The sequence below is a fragment of the Halichoerus grypus genome, chromosome 11 (genome assembly GCF_964656455.1).
Source record: "Halichoerus grypus chromosome 11, mHalGry1.hap1.1, whole genome shotgun sequence".
Lineage (NCBI taxonomy): Eukaryota > Metazoa > Chordata > Mammalia > Carnivora > Phocidae > Halichoerus > Halichoerus grypus.
In genome coordinates this window covers 101,728,037-101,733,977 of record NC_135722.1, presented here as the reverse complement: position 1 = coordinate 101,733,977, position 5,941 = coordinate 101,728,037, and the positions used below count along the sequence as shown (strand labels likewise).

General features: G+C 47.3%; 1 long non-coding RNA gene across 1 annotated transcript; it reads right to left on the bottom strand.

Moving 5' to 3' along the window:
* Positions 1–4,486: 4,486 nt before the first annotated feature.
* LOC144379551 (uncharacterized) lies at positions 4,487–5,941 on the bottom strand. Its single transcript, XR_013442714.1, has 2 exons — positions 5,811–5,941; positions 4,487–4,599 (listed from the first exon to the last, which is right to left on the bottom strand). It is a non-coding gene; the product is annotated as an uncharacterized LOC144379551 (long non-coding RNA).

The window sequence follows — 5,941 nt, the reverse complement described above, 5'->3', positions numbered from 1 at the left end:
CTTCTTCTTCTTCTTTTTTTTTTCAGCTTCTCAGAACTAGTAGAATCATATGAAATTCAGGTCAGGAATTGAAGTAGAAATAGCATTTTTGAAATAAGGACTTTCTAAATAGCTAGGCTATGTGCTGCTATAAGCATAGTTCTTGAGAAAAGAAAATCACTATCTGCAGGGGTGGCTGGGAAATGTCACTGGTTCAGCAGTAAGAAGCTAAGAAAGGTGACCCCCATTGGCTTCTTTCTGAAGGCACTCTGAAATCCGCTCTCTGAAACCAGGCCAGGTTTATGACCTTGGATTCATCAGCTGACCTCTCTGGGTCCCAGCCTCTGACTTGCCATTGCTCTGAAGACTGGGCCATTGGTATTTGCTTGCCCGGTACCCACTCCATCTGTTCTGGTAATGACTCCTCGATTTTTCCTGGGGAACCACTCCCTGCCATGCTTAACTACATGATTCAGGTGGAGCTTGACTCTAACCCTGGTTCCAGAGAACATGGAATCCAGGACCTGCCAATCACAGCACTGTCCATCCCTTTCATCATCCTAATTGGTCCAGAGGTGGTCATGGGACCTGCGGAGGGCCAATCAGAGCTCAGCCCAGACCTGTGCCAGAGCAAAGGAAAGAAACAAACTCTTCTTTCACCCATCCTGCTCAGGGGAGTAGGAGGTGAGTTTGGAGCTGTGTTGGTGATTTTATCATCCTTGACATGGGCTTCTCAGATAATGGAGTCAACAGAAGAAAGCAGAACCAAGAGTTGAGAGCCCTGACATCATGGTTTGAGCCTGCAAATCCTGCAGTATCCAAGGCTATCACTGACTTCTCAGTTATGTGAGATAGTAAATCCCCCTTTTGCTTCAGCCAGTTTGTCACTGCTACCAAAGGAGCCTTTGTCTGTCCCCTGGTCCCTTTCATCCTGCCTAAGTTCTACTTACCCTGAAAGCATCAGTTTAAAGGCTGAGTGGTCCTGCCCTATTTCCCCTACCTCCTTTCTTTCCACAATTTAACATAGACACATATCATTCTAACATGCTCTGTCATTTGCTCATAAGGACACACTGTTTCCTGCTTGCACTCCACCTCTCTTCCCACCACAATGTCAACTCCACGTTGTTAGTTCCGAACACTGATGTGACCAAGTATCTAGAAAAAGTGCCAAGTATCTTGATAAATATTTATTGAATGAATGAGGAGGGGTGTGTGACAGGTGCTCAAAAAATACTTGTTTGAATGCTAACATTTAGCAGGGGAAGGCATTAGGGGACTTGCACCAGGGCCAGCTTGCGGTGAAGTCTGGTTTTAAACTCCCCCATACTCCCTCCCCCACCTCCTACTGGTGGTAATGGTTTAGGCTAAAATACTACAGTGAAGAGCAGCTTCTGTTGTAAAGTGCCCAGGTATGCCAGGCACCGGGATAAGTGCTGGGCACACACAGACGACAGACACACACAGTTTCTTCTCTCAAGGGGGGTCTGCTCAAGAGAAAGGAGGAGGACACACAAAATCACGTACCATCGGGGCTAGTGCGATGTTTGCAGTACAGAGCTAGGGCTTTTAGTCCAGCAAGGGCCACAGGGGTCAGAGACTCCTCCCTAGAAGGGGTGCTATCTGAGCCGTCTGCTTCCTAAGCTGGGAGGAGGACATGGCGGGGATGGGCATGGGTTGAGCAGGGAGAGGAGACGGGGAGAAATGAAGGACACTCAGACTACACTGAAGGCTGGGGCAGGATAATGTGCGCTGATTCCCTCCTTTCCTTGTCCGGGCTGCCCTGCAGACAGCTCCGTTAGTCCCTTATCTAGTCTCTGCTTCCAGACCACGTTCTCCCTCATGAGGCCAAGTAGTTGGGCATCTTTCACCCTTGTGTTTCGGCCACCTGCTCCCACATCATCATCATTCAGTGTCACCATCTGGAAATATCCATAGGCTGTTGTCTAAACCAGTCTTTGTTTCTATGAAAAGCCAGCGCTGGCACTCCATGCCGCCACCACCACTGGGTGCCTGGAAAGGAGGCGTCCTCCATTCCAAATTGCTCCTGACTGAGTGCTCCCAGGAGCACCCATCACTCCTTTTCTTCTGGGACATCCCTGGATAACTCTTCCAGGAGAGAGAGGATAGCTCAGGGTTGGATGAAAGCCAAAGGGCTCCCCTTTCTTGGCCTGAGATCCCATCTGTGACACCCAACGTGCCGTGTCCATACTCAGATGCAAATTTACCAGCACGTATTTAGTCCACTCTTACTGGTGGAAAAGTCTTTCAACAGTCCTAGGGACACATTGCCTTCTTTCTAGCCAAAAAAAGCAGAGACAAAGATTCATTTCCACTGTGACTAAATTACCTATAAGTTTCTCCAGAAGCAGAAATTGAGTTAATGCAGACCTTTCTACCAGCACAGCTTCCAAAGATATCTTTTAGCCTCAGGCAAAGTCCTGATGATATGATGTTAGTCAAAGCTCTGTCTTCAGTGTGGGCTCACCCACCCTCACACTGGCCTGAGGGGTTGATAGAGGATGGGAGTGTCACAGAGCACCCTCTGCTGATTTCCACTGCAGGGGGTCCCCATTGCTCAAACCTGGCTTCCAGGCCCATGACCCCAACACCACACCTGGATGAGCCTCAAGTCTGAGGGCCCATGTTTGATTTTATCAAAGCTCTTAAGGCCATCTTAATGGTGTTAAGAGCATTTGCCTTGGACAGGGGCAAGACAGATTCAAGTCCTGGGGCATCTAATTACCAACTGCGTGACCATAGGCAAGTTACTTAGCTCCTCTAAGCCTGTAAAAATGGGAATAATAATAGTACTTAGCTCAGGGGATTGATTAAAGGAGATAATATGGGCTAATCACTGTGGATGGAGTGGGCACAAAGTGAAGACTCAGTAAATGCCAAGTCTGATTATTGCTTTGGCCCCTCAAGCCTCACCATCAATTTCTTCTCTTTCATCAGAAAAGCCCTTTTGCTAGAAAAACACTGTATTTATAAAAACAGGCACAAAGTACAATAAATGATCATAAGGAATCTGATAGGAGGACGGCAACAGTGATGGGAATGTCTGAGGGGTTCCTGCCAGGGAAAAGGAGTCCTTGGGCAGTCACAACACTTAATTCCAGAAGTTTAACTGCCTGCAACTCTCAGCAGCCTGGCCGTAGGCTGTGGGCAGACATGGAAACGGTAAGGGACGGAGAAACTCACTGGGACTAGAGAAGCCCGTAAAGAGAGGTAGGAGGAACTGCCACAAGTCAGCCTTTCCATCCACCCACCCACCCACCCATCCAACCATCCATCCATCCACCCACCCATCCTACCATCCATCCATCCACCCACCCATCCTACCATCCATCCATCCACCCACCCATCCTACCATCCATCCATCCACCCACCCATCCTACCATCCATCCATCCACCCACCCATCCTACCATCCATCCATCCACCCACCCATCCAACCATCCATCCATCCACCCACCCATCCTACCATCCACCCACCCACCCACCCATCCAACCATCCATCCATCCACCCACCCATCCTACCATCCATCCATCCACCCACCCATCCTACCATCCATCCAACCATCCATCCATCCACCCACCCATCCATCCACGCATCCATCCCCCCCAGGTCCTGACTATATGCCCAGTGCTAAGGAGACAACAGTGAACAAAATACACCACAATTCCTGTCCAGGAGCTCACGTTCTGCTAGTCTATTTGAGTTGGGGTGGGTTTATTTTTACTTTTAAAAATTGTGTTCTTCTTCTTATGGTGTTATGGGTAGGAATGCAAACTGGTGCAGCCACTCTGGAAAACAGTATGGAGTTTCCTCAAAAAGTTAAAAATAGAGCTACCTTATGACCCAGCAATTGCGCTAATAGATATTTATCCAAAGGATACAAACATAGTGATCTGAAGGGACACATACACCCCAATGTTTATAGCAACACTATCAACAATAGCCAAACTATGGAAAGAGCCTAGATGTCCATCGACAGATGAATGGCTAAAGAAGATGTAGTATATATAGATATATAGATATAGTATTATATATATATGCACATACATATGGTGGAATATTACTCAGCCATCAAAAAGAATGAAATCTTGCCATTTGCAATGACATGGATGGAACTAGAGGGTATTATGTTAAGTGGAATAAGTTAGAGAAAGGCAGTTATCATATGATTTCACTCATATGTGGGATTTAAGAAACAAAACAGATGAACATAGGGGAAGGGAAGGAAAAATAAAACAAGACAAAACCAGAGAGGGAGACAAACCATGAGAGACTCTTAACTCTAGGGAACAAACTGAGGGTTCCTGGTGGGGAAGGGAGTGGGGGGCTGGGGTCACTGGGTGATGAGCATGAAGGAGGGCACGTGATGTGATGAGCACTGGGTGTTACATGCAACAGATGAATCACTTAACTCTACCCCTGAAACTAATAATCACTATATGTTAATTAAATTGATTTTAAATAAAACATTTAAAAACAAAAAACCAAACAATTAAAAAAAATTGTATTCTTCACAACCACCTAAAGCAGATGGGGAACAAACAAACTCTGTTCTTGGTTCCTCTCAGTGTGCCCAAAGTAGTGTGACAGTTCCCCACTCCTAAAAAAAATAAAAGAAAGGAAGAACTTTACTAAACAGTAAGGAATATAGAAGAAAGAAACAAACAGCAAGGAGCATGAAATCAGCCCCCTCTTAGAGAGCCTTTTCTTTTCCTACACCCCTAATGAGCGTCGGGTTTCCCGGTGCGTGCACCGTGCACTGAGAAAGCTGACTCAGTGGTTCGGGCCCTCCCTGCCCCCAGGCTCCTGGCTTAGGCCCACCCTGGGAGGACCCAGAGAGGAGGAGGCTGGCTATCCTCAGATAAACAATACAGCCCTGAGCATTCCCAAGCTTGACATCTGGGGGTGTATTTTCCCCTCTAGGGTTTGCTAAAGGGACTAGCACGTCAGTTCTTCACATCTCCCTTTTCAGCATCTTCTTCTTGGTCCACAAGTCTTCGAGAGAACTGGTCTGCTTCCTCCCGTGATCCTCTCTTGCCACAGACATTTAAACACATAAGAAACACAGACATTTAAAGGGCCTTTTCTCTCCCTCCTTAGTTAGGATTTCTACATGACCACTTGTCGGAGGGGGTCAGGTATTCTCTAGGCTTTCAGTGGTCAATGTTGGATTACTCCCTTTCTCCTGTTACAGGAAGATTTTGCTTCTGAGAATGTAACGTTGCCTGGAACTAAGAACAAGGAGGAGGAGGGGGACGGTGGGGGGAGGAGAAGAAAGAGAGGGGAAGGAGGGGGAGGGGGTTGGGGAAGAAGGAGGGGAGAAAGAAGGAGCAGGAGAATTAGGAGGAGGAAGAGGAGAAGGAAATTAGAGAAGGAGGAAGAGAGCTTTACATGTATTTAAAAAAACGTTTTATTTTGAAACAATTATAGATAAGCAGACAGTAGTGTAACGCATAATGTCAAGATCCCCTATACCCTTCACCCAGTCTCCCCAGTGGTAACACGTTATGTAATTACAGCATAACATCACAACTGGGAAAATGGACAGTGATACCATCTGCCAGCTGGATTCACATTTCCTCAGTTTTACATGCTCACACTAGTGTGGGTGTGTGTTTCGTTCTAGGCAGCTTCATCACGTGTGTAAATTCATGTGACCACCACCACGGGCAAGCTATGGAACAGGTTCATCCCCGGATTCCTCGTGCTGCCCGGGGAGCCATAACCAAACCCCTCCACCCCTGACAATGGCTAATTCGTTCTTGAGCTCTATAAACTTGTCCTGCTAAGAATGCAATATAAGTGGGGCACCTGGGTGGCTCAGTTGGTAAGTGGCTGCCTTCGGCTCAGGTCATGATTTCAGGGTCCTGGGATCGAGCCCCACATTGGACTCCCTGCTCAGCGGGGACTCCGCTTGTCCCTCTGCCTGCCAATCCCGCTGC